Source organism: Cryptotermes secundus, unplaced genomic scaffold (assembly GCF_002891405.2).
Source record: "Cryptotermes secundus unplaced genomic scaffold, Csec_1.0 scaffold1231, whole genome shotgun sequence".
Classification (NCBI taxonomy): domain Eukaryota; kingdom Metazoa; phylum Arthropoda; class Insecta; order Blattodea; family Kalotermitidae; genus Cryptotermes; species Cryptotermes secundus.
Window position 1 is genome coordinate 124779 of NW_019723323.1, and position 11564 is coordinate 136342.

General features: G+C 42.5%; 2 protein-coding genes across 2 annotated transcripts in view; one reads left to right on the forward strand and one right to left on the reverse strand.

Moving 5' to 3' along the window:
- Positions 1-11564, forward strand: part of LOC111861861 (centrosome-associated protein 350) — a 283054-nt gene that overhangs the window by 120379 nt on the left and 151111 nt on the right. Inside the window, exon 5 of the mRNA XM_023846786.2 lies at positions 370-447. The gene's annotated coding sequence lies outside the window, so the exon portion shown is untranslated. The remainder of the gene's footprint in view (positions 1-369; positions 448-11564) is intronic.
- The window catches only part of LOC111861862 (angiopoietin-2), a 164678-nt gene that overhangs the window by 109640 nt on the left and 43474 nt on the right, over positions 1-11564 (reverse strand). The window lies entirely within an intron of this gene.

An 11564-nucleotide genomic window follows, 5' to 3' on the forward strand; every position in this document is an offset into this window, starting at 1 on the left:
AAGAGAAAATATGTAACGATAAAGAATGCTTATCAGAGTCTTATAAATCTGATTGGTTCATGGACGTCTATATATGAGATGCGCTAGTTACAGGGCTGGAGATTTGAATGATTATTTTGCACATTATTTTGGGGTGATGGAGAAGGAACCAGTCGTGGCGATTTTCGAAGTACTAACCCTTTTTTTTTTTCTAGGAAGACTTAGGGAAACAAGGATGTCGATTCTTAGAATTAGACATCTCTCGAAAGGACATGTCACTCGTATATATCCTTTTGCACTAACTCTCCTATAGGTTAAATTAATGTGTAATGTACAGTAACTGCCCGTGCCTTATACATTCCTTGTTCAGTGTCATTTCCTTTCTTTCAGATTGCATCCGCCGCTCGCTTGTAATTCCGATGTTCGGAGTGTTCCTGATCTCCAGTAATCCTAATTGACCGCTCGTCGGTGAGTAAAACGGGAAAGAGCATTCGTTTAAAGACAGATCTGTAACCATCAGATTAATTTGCGTCAGGACATTTAAACTCTATGTTACCTGCATATATATTCTGAAGTTACTCTCCCAGAAACTATTTTCAATTCGTTATAAAATTACCAAAACCGATAACAGTGGCGGCGCGGTCTAAGGCATAAACTGTCTTCGTTCGCTCGAACGCTAGGATCATGGGTTGGAATCCCACTGAAATCATGGATGTCTGTGTGCGTTTATTCTGTGTTGTTCTGTGTGCAGGTAGCGGCCTTGCGACGGGCTGATCCCCCGTCAGAGGAGTCCTACCGACTGTGTATAGGATTAAGAAACTGAAGAAACGGCCAGGGCCCAACAAAAGGACTGTAGTAAAGTAAGTAAAGGTATCCCTGTAACAGGCCATGGAGGCTCATAGAGTTGTGAGATGTTGAGGTTCCCACATTTTCCAGACAATGGGCTCATAGATGGCGGCAAGGTTGTCAGCCCTACGCGCCGGCCGCCCTTTACCCCCAAGAATATTCCTGGTACTCATTTCTGTTAGAGGCTGAGTCGACCCTAGGGCCACTGTGCGGCTGAAAGGATTAGGTAAATTGAAAAAGAAAATCAAGTGACCTCATCGGGACTTGAACCCGCGACCTTTCCGGCTTGTAGCATAGTGCCTCAACGAACATTTTGAAAATTACCGAACTGAGAGTATGCATTGCTACAGCATTGGAGCACATGATCCCATAACGTGCAGACACACACACACACACACACGCCATGTTCTGTAACTGGAACATTTTAACTCTTAACTTGCACTTTTGCATTGTGAAGGATGAGGCAGTAACTCATACTAACAACAGATGTATATATATCTTGTCACTGCTCTCTTAACACCTTTGATTCGCTGTTTGAAAAGCACTCACTGCTGGCATGACGCGAGGCAGGGATCTGTTCGATGAGGCAGTGACTGGCAATAATAGCGAACGTGTTTCTTGCATGTCACCATGCTAGTTGCAGGCTTCAAGTTACACTAATTCATCATTTCTTGTATGCGCATTTGCTATGTTGCTATTAATTTTCTTGAAATGTTCCCCGATTAAAGTTTAATGGTCCTGCAAACTCTGTTTTCATGTAGCCTAAATCTTGGGACGATGCAGTTGCGTCCATCTCGTGAATTCCCACGCCAATGTATCGATGTTCGAAATATCGCTGCGGATAGGTTTCCTGTAATGATTTCTGGATTTTTAATTGCGTTTCTCATCTGCGTAGATTGGGTACCGTCGTGTGATTTCTGAATGAGAAACTGGAAATTACGTTAATGGAATCTGCGGGATTTGCCTGAAGAGTATGAAGAAGACCACGGACAATTTCAAATCAGCCTGACCGCCCTCCGGGTTGAGATTGAGACGTGGAGGTCCCTAATGATCTTGTGTTCATAGCGAGTTTTACGAATTTAAGGAGCCAAAATAGATCGATCGATATAGAGTCTAGGCTGCAGGCTGGATGCGAAGCAGAGGCTGCAGAGACAGCTTTCAGACCTGCTCCGACACCCAGATAGCCATCTACTGGAGGCCCGGTTAGGCCGTGAAGATGACCTCTAGTGTGCAGCTAAATAGGGTACTGACTGCACTCACCCTCTACATGCATTCATGTCATTCCTATGTTATTTAACGATGATTTATCAGCTTCGGAGAGTACTTGGCGTCGAAACATTAATGTTGATGCGCATTTGTTAGCCGGCATAGCGACTGGGTACGGACTGGACGACCGAGGGATGGGGTTTCATGTCCCGATAGGGTCAAGAATTTTCTCTTTTTCACATCGTCCAGACCGGCTCTGGGGTTCTATTCAGTGGGTACTTGGGGTAAAGCGGCCGGGGCGTGAAGCTGACCACTCACCTCCAGCTAGTGCCGAGGTCAACAAAATGTGTATCTATGCATTCACTTCCCCATACGCCTTCGTGGCCTAGTGCTTAGTTAAGCACAGGGACAACTTCAACTTAACGTGATAGTTGTTATGTCAGTTGAATTGACACTCAAACTAATATAAATAAGTTGAGTGATCTACGTCAATCTTCATGTTGCAACTTTGTTATTATGTTAAGACTATTGTAGGAAGTCAGGACATAATGAAACGTGCCCATTTCCGTGTCTTGTATCACCAGACATACCGACGGGTTGAATATATTTTCGTAACCTTTATTCTCAGTCATCACCGAGACAAACTACGTCTTGAATAGTAAGTAAATTGTCATAATTTTCTCTGGCGCTCTTCAGTATAGATTTTATTTTTGCGTACATTCCGCAAATATCCATTACTCAGTCCTATTGCATGTCTGAATGAACTGCGCATGCCTGTTTATTCAATATTTCTTGAGATATCGTAATAGAGGTGTTTTTGCATGCTGGTTGTGATATGACAGCAGGATAGAGAACCATCTTGTTTGTTACGAAGAGGCCGACTTTATTGTGTTAATCCTGTAGGTTATACGTGTATATGGCAGCACTGTTGCAGTTTTTAGAGCCGCAGGTTATGCTAGATAGATTGAATTTGAACCAGTAATCCACAGATCGTAATGAAAGGCTGGCCTTGTACACTTGCTATCATTGACGGGGCACTATTTTCACACAAAACGACCTTCACTATCAACCAAGTGGGACGGTCGGAACCATTGTTTCAGCACTGATTTCTCTGTTTGTGAGACTCGTATATAATATGATTGAAATTATACGAACAATTAGAAATAATAATAGTACTCAAACCACATATCAAACACAGAACATGCATATGGAACCATAACAGATACAATGGACATCACAAGAACACACAGAAGAGGAAAACGCCTAAACACATTGTAAAAATACCATTTATACAAAATCAGTGAATATAATATACACATGAACGACGCAGACATGGGTACACGTAACCCAGTATTCAGTACGTTGCAGTAAATGAACACCAGTTAGCAGAATCCCCCCCCCCCACGAAACCACTGAACGCAACGAAAAGGAAAGAAACGTAAGTAACATAAAATCACAGAGACAGAATAACATATCAGTGTGTTAAACAAATAAAACACTAATGTAACCCGTCGTTACATATTACAGATACACCAGGACCACGACACGTCTGCTATCAAAAGTGGCAACGATAAAAGTAACATGTAAAAGATTTTATAAGCATTTTGCATTACTCGTAAGTGCAAAATGCGACAGCGTAACAGCAGAGCAGCAGTTTTCATATACAATCTCGTACGTGTAGACGTGATGATGGTCAGTTAGGCCCGAAATGCATAATAAGAAGAGGCAAATATATGACTGCAGTTGCACAGAGACGGTGGAAGTGGGAATCCTAAAATAGGATTAACCGAAATGTTTATGTACTGGACGGTAGAACATGCTGTGTTGCCTCTTGGGAATTCATAACATTGCAATGAGAATTCATAACGCAGCCGAAGGGAGCATTAACTATTGTTTTCGCCGCTATCGATTTTAATATTCCATCCATGTTATGTCCGATTTCTCGAACTCGTATATTCAGAATGAAAGTTGTCGCAAATTGCCCGCCTCTGTGGTCTAGTGGTTAGAGTTCTTGGCTACAGATCCAGAGGTCCGGGCTCAATTTCCGGCGCTACCAAAATTTACTGAGAAGTAGTGGGTCTTGAACGGGATCCACTCAGCCTCGCGAGGATAATTGAGGAGCTGTTTCAAGGAAAAAGCGGCTCCGGTCTAGAAAACCTTCATTGCGCTGACTATGCGACACCCTCTATCCGCTAACTTCGCCGACAAGCGGCGGTCGCTCGGTCAGTATAGTTCGCTTGCGGACTACAGGCCATGGAGTTTGTTTTTTGTTTATTGTCGGAAAAGACAGAGTATATTTCAGTTTTACTTTGGATAATGTCTTTAAGATACATAGCTCAGTCGGTTAGCGACGGACTGCAGGCTGGACAACCGATGAATTGGGTTTCGATTCCCGAGAGGAGCAAGAGAGTCTTTTCTCTTCTCCATAACATCCAGACTAGCTCTGCGGCCCTCCCAGCTTCCTATCGAATGGGTAGAAGAGGTTCTTTGCTCTGGGGTAAGGTGGCGGAGGCATGAAGCTGGCCACTCACCGCTCTCCAGTGCCAAGGTTAAGAATGGTGGAGCTATACCTCAACACCCCTATACGCCTTCTGTAATAAATTAAGTCGAGGAATAACATTACCGCCTACTACTTTCATAAAAATTTAGGATGAATATCAGAGCTGAAGAGCCTGTTGCGTCCGTCTTCAGGGTTGATCTCCTGTTAAGCTGGAGGCAGCAGGTTCACCCTAAATGTTAATGCCTATCTACTGAGCTACACGACGTCAGATTCCATAAGACCGCCATTTTACAATGTCACGGTGTGAATGTTATATATCCTCCTGTTTCGGAATTGATCGGACTTTTATACACTTTTTCTTCTTAAGACTGAACTGACCAACGCCCAACATTTCTTAAATTGGACGTCCTTGAAGGAGTTTATTACAAGACACGGAACTCGGCGCTATCCGTTGAGTAAAGTGACATCGTGGAGCTGAGCGAGACTTACTGTTTCTCGGAATATCGCATCGTGATACACGCGGGACTCCACTTTATGGTCTTATTATTATGCCGCGATGTTGCTAAAACACGTTCCTAATGCTATAATTTGCAGTGCTAACCTTGAACACAGTGACATATGGGTTAGAATTCTCTTCAGTTCCCGTAAAATCCTTTGTTGGGTAAAATTAAAGCGAATTCGACTAGTTCCAGACACGAGAATTTTGAGGGCCCTCATATTTTCTGTGGGCATAGCATAGGAAGGAACCCAAAAGGATCTTTGTCCAATTAATTAATCAGAACATGTACAGACAACAGTAACACGTAGAAATACGAGGGGCTGTCTGAAAGTAAATTTACAAGGCGTGTAATCTAACAAAACAAGTGACCTACACTGCTTGCGGTTACGTGTGAAGGACATGTTAATCAGGTAATATTGCTTCTCGATTTGTCCGCCATTTGCCGCTTAATGTATGAACGGGTCAGTTGACCATGGCTACTCGGCCGGAACTGGCCTGGGCGGAAGGGGCGAGGGAGTAGGAAAACGCGTCCCACGATAGGATAAGTGGATCAGCTTTTTCGGAGACCTCGCCAGAAAGTAATGGGATGACAATGTAATTCCTCTGCATTTTTCATATGGGGAATTGTAATAAAAGTCATTTAAGTATACGAACTCTAAACTTTCTTTCTGACCTACCCTAATTGGACAATGTGGTTAATGTAAATGCCAATTAAAGGCGTTCTTTTAATTGTATGCATCGTGTTGTGTGTGATACATAGAATAACGAGCTTAGGGTCCACGGGACGAGATCAAGGTCAAAGCCACACGACCTAAATTATGAGAGAAGATCCCGATATGCATGCGCCCCACACTATAATCGCTTCTTACTTACTTATGGAGCTGAGCCCTTCTTGAGAAGCCAAATCTGCACATACTCAAGAATTTCCCAGCATTTTATGGAACCCGAAGTTTCATTACCGTGTTCACAAGAGCCCTCCACTGGTCCCTATCCTGAGCCAGATCAGTCCAATCCATACCATCCCATTACCACCGGAAAAGCATATCAACACATAGCGATCACAAAGTTTTAAAGAGATTTATTAGAAAATATCTCATTTTTGTAAAATTTTAATTTTCAATTTTTAATTCTACATTTTACTGCATAAGTATTTATGTTTTAACTGGAAATTAAATTTATGTATTTAAAATTCACAAGAACACAATATGGAATCACACTGAAATTAGATGCAATTCAAGAACTAGGACTAGTATCTTTGTACGCCTGATGATGGCCCAATATAAGGGCCTAAACATGTAGCGTCAACAGCAAAATAAAACAGATGTTAATACAACAGTGTCTGTTTTGTTTTTCATGAATATTGCTGTCTCTTAGACTGCCCCAATATACGCTTTTATATCCTATAAAAGCGTTCTTGTGGTCATATTGTTTTGGGTAGATACTGAGATTCCCAAGACTGCAACAGTAATGCCATATGTCATAGAGGCCTAGTGCAATAACAGGGGACTTCTTCATACCCGATATGGCTGCTTTCCTTCCGACTTTTATATCCATACCCAATGAAAAAAAGTAAAGTTATCCCTGTGCTTAACTAATTAAACACTGCTCCATGAAGGCGTAGCTGGAGGTGGTTGTATAGATCCACGCTTCTTGACCTTGGCACTAGGAGGTGAGTGGTCAGCTATACGCCTCGGTCGCTTTACCCCCTGTACCCATTGCATAGGATGCTTGATGGGCCCTGAAACGGCTTAGATGACGTGGATTACCCATGCAGAAAATCGGATCCCAAGGCCTCAACGTTCTAGCCCCTACTCATCCGGGCTGGGACATAAAAGTAAAGTAAATGTATCCCTGTAACAGTCCGTAAAGGCCCATAGGGTCGTGAGACGTTAAGGGTCCCACATTATCTAGACAGTCGGCTCAAACATGGCGGTAAGGTTGTCAGCCTTACGCGCCGGCCGCGCTTTACTCCCCAGGAAATTTATTTAATTAATTCCTGGTACTCATTTCTGTTAGAGGCTGAGTCGACCCCAGGTCCATAATGCGGCTGGGATGATTAGGTCAATTGAAAAAGTCCAATGACCTCATCGGGACTTGAACCCCGCGACCTTCCGGTTTGTAGCATAGTGCCTCAACCAACTTCGCTACCGTGGGAAAACAGAAACACGCAAGCAATTCGTCGTGACTCCTCTGCAGTGAAACAATGTGTACGGTCATAGTAACTTGCGGTGACTTCTCTTTCCGTGACCAAAGAACGGGGCGTCAGAATTCGGTTGCAGATGTTCTCGTACACTGGTTCGTGACAAGTTGGACTGCATTACTTTTACACTTAACCAGAGTAAAGCATATCCTTTCACTTTCGATTTTATTAAAGGCCCGTATCGGGTGTTTCCTAATCAGCGCTGTCTCTACTACAATTGTGCGCGAAGCTGTGAGGTGCTTGTGGAACAATTGGCCTCTCAGACGACCGGCATATTCTATAAAATACTGTAATCTGATCAGGAGCAATTCGAATGTCATATCATGTGAGTAGAATTAAGTGTACAGAGAAGGGAAGTGATTTTTCTGTGTTTGTTGAATCCCATGGGATTTTGGATCATTTCTGTATGTTACTTCGGTCTTTCATCAATCTACTTGAGCCAACGCAACTCTCTTTGCGATAACAGAGCGCCTCCTGGCCCGGTTTGGGGTTACAGATATTTTATAAATTCTTAGGAACCTTGCGGATCTATATATCCACTCCCCCATACGCCTTTGAGAACCATTGAACGACTGCATATTTCAACGTATTGATATAACGATGGTTTAAGACAGAAGTTGTATGCCCGTTTTTTGTCAGTTTTGAATTATTGTGTGCCTTTGGTTTGGTAAATATTTTACTTTTGTTTTCCCTATACAAATATTGCAAGTCAGGGAATTGCCTTGGCGATCGGAGAAAGGGGTTGAGATGCACTGCAAGTCTTGTATCATCCCAGGACGTTATGTTGGTGCGTATTCAAACTGAGTTCGCTGCAGAATGCTTGTGTTGGACGTGCAATGTCTGTGGTTTAAACGGGCGTATTTCCTGTTGTTTCCATATTTGTCCACTTTCGATGTTATGAGTATATGCAATATTTCGGACACGGCTCTTGTTTTCATCATCATCATCATCATCATCATCATCATCAGTAATCTGTCAGACGACAGGTCCACAGTCTCTTCCAAAACAATTCCTCCACTTCATGCGATCTTGAGCTTTCTCCTTCAAATGATAGTATCCTCTTCTGTCCCCAAGGTCATCCAGCATCTTCTTACGTCTTCTTCCTCGTCTTCTTGTCACTTCTATCCTCCCCTCTATCTTTCCTTCAGTAACCTCTTTTAGAAGGCAGTTTCTGCGTAAAACATGACCAATCCAATTAGCCTTCCGTTTTCTTATTTCGCGTAGGATATTCCTCTGCTCACTGACTCTCATTAACACTTCTTGTTTTAAACGGTAATAATTGTGACATCAGTATAGCCTACCGCATTCGAAATTATCTGAAGCTCATGTTTTGCGTCGCTGGATACGCCTGCTTTTAAATGAATATGGTAGTTTTACGTAAAGGCTGAAATAACTCGTTTTTCTGAGCTCTATGAAGACACTCTCGCGTATGGTGCTTGACTATGATGGGGAAGCTGTTACGTGGCTAACTGTTTTTTTTTAATTCGCTTAGTGGGGGGGGGTGGAGTCTAACTGGGTCCACTCGGCATGGCGGCCACTGATTGGCCTATTGTAGCTTGCCCCGGGTGATTATGATAATGGAGAACTTGGTGGAATGAAGATTGGCAGGGGAAACCAAAGTACTCGGAGAAAACCCGCCCCAGTGCCACTTTGTCCACCACAAATCCCACTTGACCAGACCCGGGATCGAACCCGGGCCGCCGCGGTGGGAAGCCAGCGACTAACCGCTTGAGCTATGGCGCGGCCTCAGTGGCCTATATCAGCTTAAGGAATCAGACATTGTAACAGTAACACACGGAGTGTTTATGTATGTGGCGCCAGTGCTTTGGTTCCTTAGATTCAAACTCGTGACGCCCAGATAAGCAGTTTGGAATTTTTGTAAAACGGAGTTGTTGAAATGCTCGTCGTTTTGTTTAAAGATTATGGAAATATTAATCTCCGCGCTAGAGGTTGACTTTAGTTGTCATGCTAACACTATAACTCAACGTAGAGAGCATGGATGATGCAATACATCGTTATGTCGACAGGTTTTTGTTTCATGCCAGCTGCCACGCGTTTTCAGTTTTACTTTCGTTGGGAAAACCGAGAGCGTGATAGAGGAAATGTGGGAACCTCTTTTTAAAGTACTGCGTTTCAGAATTTATAAAAAATGCCACCCTGAACCATTTAAATATCCGTAGGGCTCTGACTAACACTCGCATAGCTGTGTAAGATTTGAGGCTTTCACGGCGGTGACTATGAAAAAAGCAGTCTTCTGGGATTTGGTACCGTGTATATGTGGTGTTAACCGACGTTTCGGAGGAACGCCGGTTAACACCACATATACACGGTGTCAAATCCCAGAAGACTGCTTTCTTCACACTCGCCTGACTACTGACACAAGGCCCCTGAAACAGGACACTACGATCCCGGATTTACAGCGTCCGCACAGACCCATAGTAAAATGGGTACCTAATCCTCAGTCATTGAAGTGGCACCGATTAAGTAAAGGCTGTTTTAGACATTAAGTCTTGTAGGTCATCATTTTATGGGCCAACAGAAAACTGTGGCTTATAATCTACTTAATGAAGACACAGGCGAGCAGTGACATCCATTTTCGAGCTAAATAATTTCTGTTTATTAAAATTAGATCACGAATTTCGAAGATAATACGAATAATAGTCGGATGGAAAAAGTTTATATAACATTCAGAACATTCTGTGTTTTAAATGTCTTATTCGCCGACAAGCGGCGGCCGCTCGGTCGGTATAGTTCGCTTGCGGACTAAAACCGCGGAGTTTTTTTTTTTTTTTTAATAGATTTGTCTGCTGTGAAAATACGGTGTCTGCCTGTCGGAGACTTGCAGACAATTTCCGGTTTCAGATGGTTCACGCAGATCGTCTGTTAGTGCTGCACAAAGCGGGAGCAACACTTCTGTTCTGATCCCGTAACCAAGTGAAATGGTAACATCCAGTACTTGGAGCAAACCGGTTCGACAAGATTTCGTCTAGACGTTGGAATTATCGTGGTACGGCAGTCGGAATGCTATGTATGACGGAACAATTTCCAATTTTATCCGGTAGACATTTCTTTCCTCATGAGTTCCCACCGTACTTAAGAATTTTAGCAAGCTTTCGGTAGGTTTAAGATGTATGGAACTCTCTGCACCTGCTCCAGTTGGTTCTGGTAATTATTTTCTTCCTGTATAACCGCTTCGTTTCCTTTACAAAAATTCCACGCTACCTTAAAGTGATTTTGAATTTTAAATAAATTAAAACGAAGTCCAGTATTCGAATCAGGTATGTAATTATTGACACGAACTTAGGGCTGTGCAGAAAATAACGTTATGATATGAGTCTGATACATAACCCATTATCAACCATCCCACACTGATAATTGATAATAATTTCGGATAAATGTATATTTACTAATATATCGTTTTCAAACATTTATTGGCATTAAACATCAAAATTTTTTTTTAAATTTGTTTGTAGACAAATCCAACCAAAAATAAAACAGCGTTAGAAATAATGTGCTCTTAAAATATAAGTGAATAGATATACTGTAACTCGACCAATCCGGCAGTGTAAAGCGTTTGTTAAGTTTGTAAGTAGAAACATACCGTCTGGTTCATGGGGTTGTCTGTTCTAGGTGTAAGCTTGTAGATAAACACAAGAGACGTGCAACTAGAAATGCGTGGTTGGATACAGGCTTCCGTGCTTGATGTGCCGTCATGTCCATCGTCGATAGTCGAGTGTTAAGTGCACGCGATTGAAGAACCTGTTTAATTAGAGAAGCAGCCCAGCAGCCCGATTGCCATCGATTAAAATGTTTATCCTAATGCCTGTTTCTCTGTCCACCACCGATAGCTGGCCATTACGGACTTCATAATTTGGTCTAGAAGTAAATATAGACAAAACTAATCATATATGGTTGACATGACAGCAAGATATCCCACATATCCACAGTATAACTAGAGGTAAGGGAGTGTTTAAAGATGCTTACAAATGGAAATATCTGGGAAGAATAACAAGATAGAATTAGGTTCACGTTGAAACTTAAAGAGGAATTAATTTATTACTCCGTTCACAAATTTGTATATTCCCTTGCACTTCTCTAAACACTTTTTAAAGATATACAACCGTGATTTTTGCCGTTGCTTTGTACAGTCCTGAAATATGTTCTCTTACTTTTAGGAAGGGAGACTTTTTTTTTATTGCTAGTGGGGTGGGACTAAGTCCCTTGTACTGCGGCCACTTCTGGCCTATTGTACCAGCCCCAGATGATAGATGAGAGTGATTATGGAGCAATTGGTGGAATGAAGATTGGCAGGGGAAACCGAAATACTCGGAGAA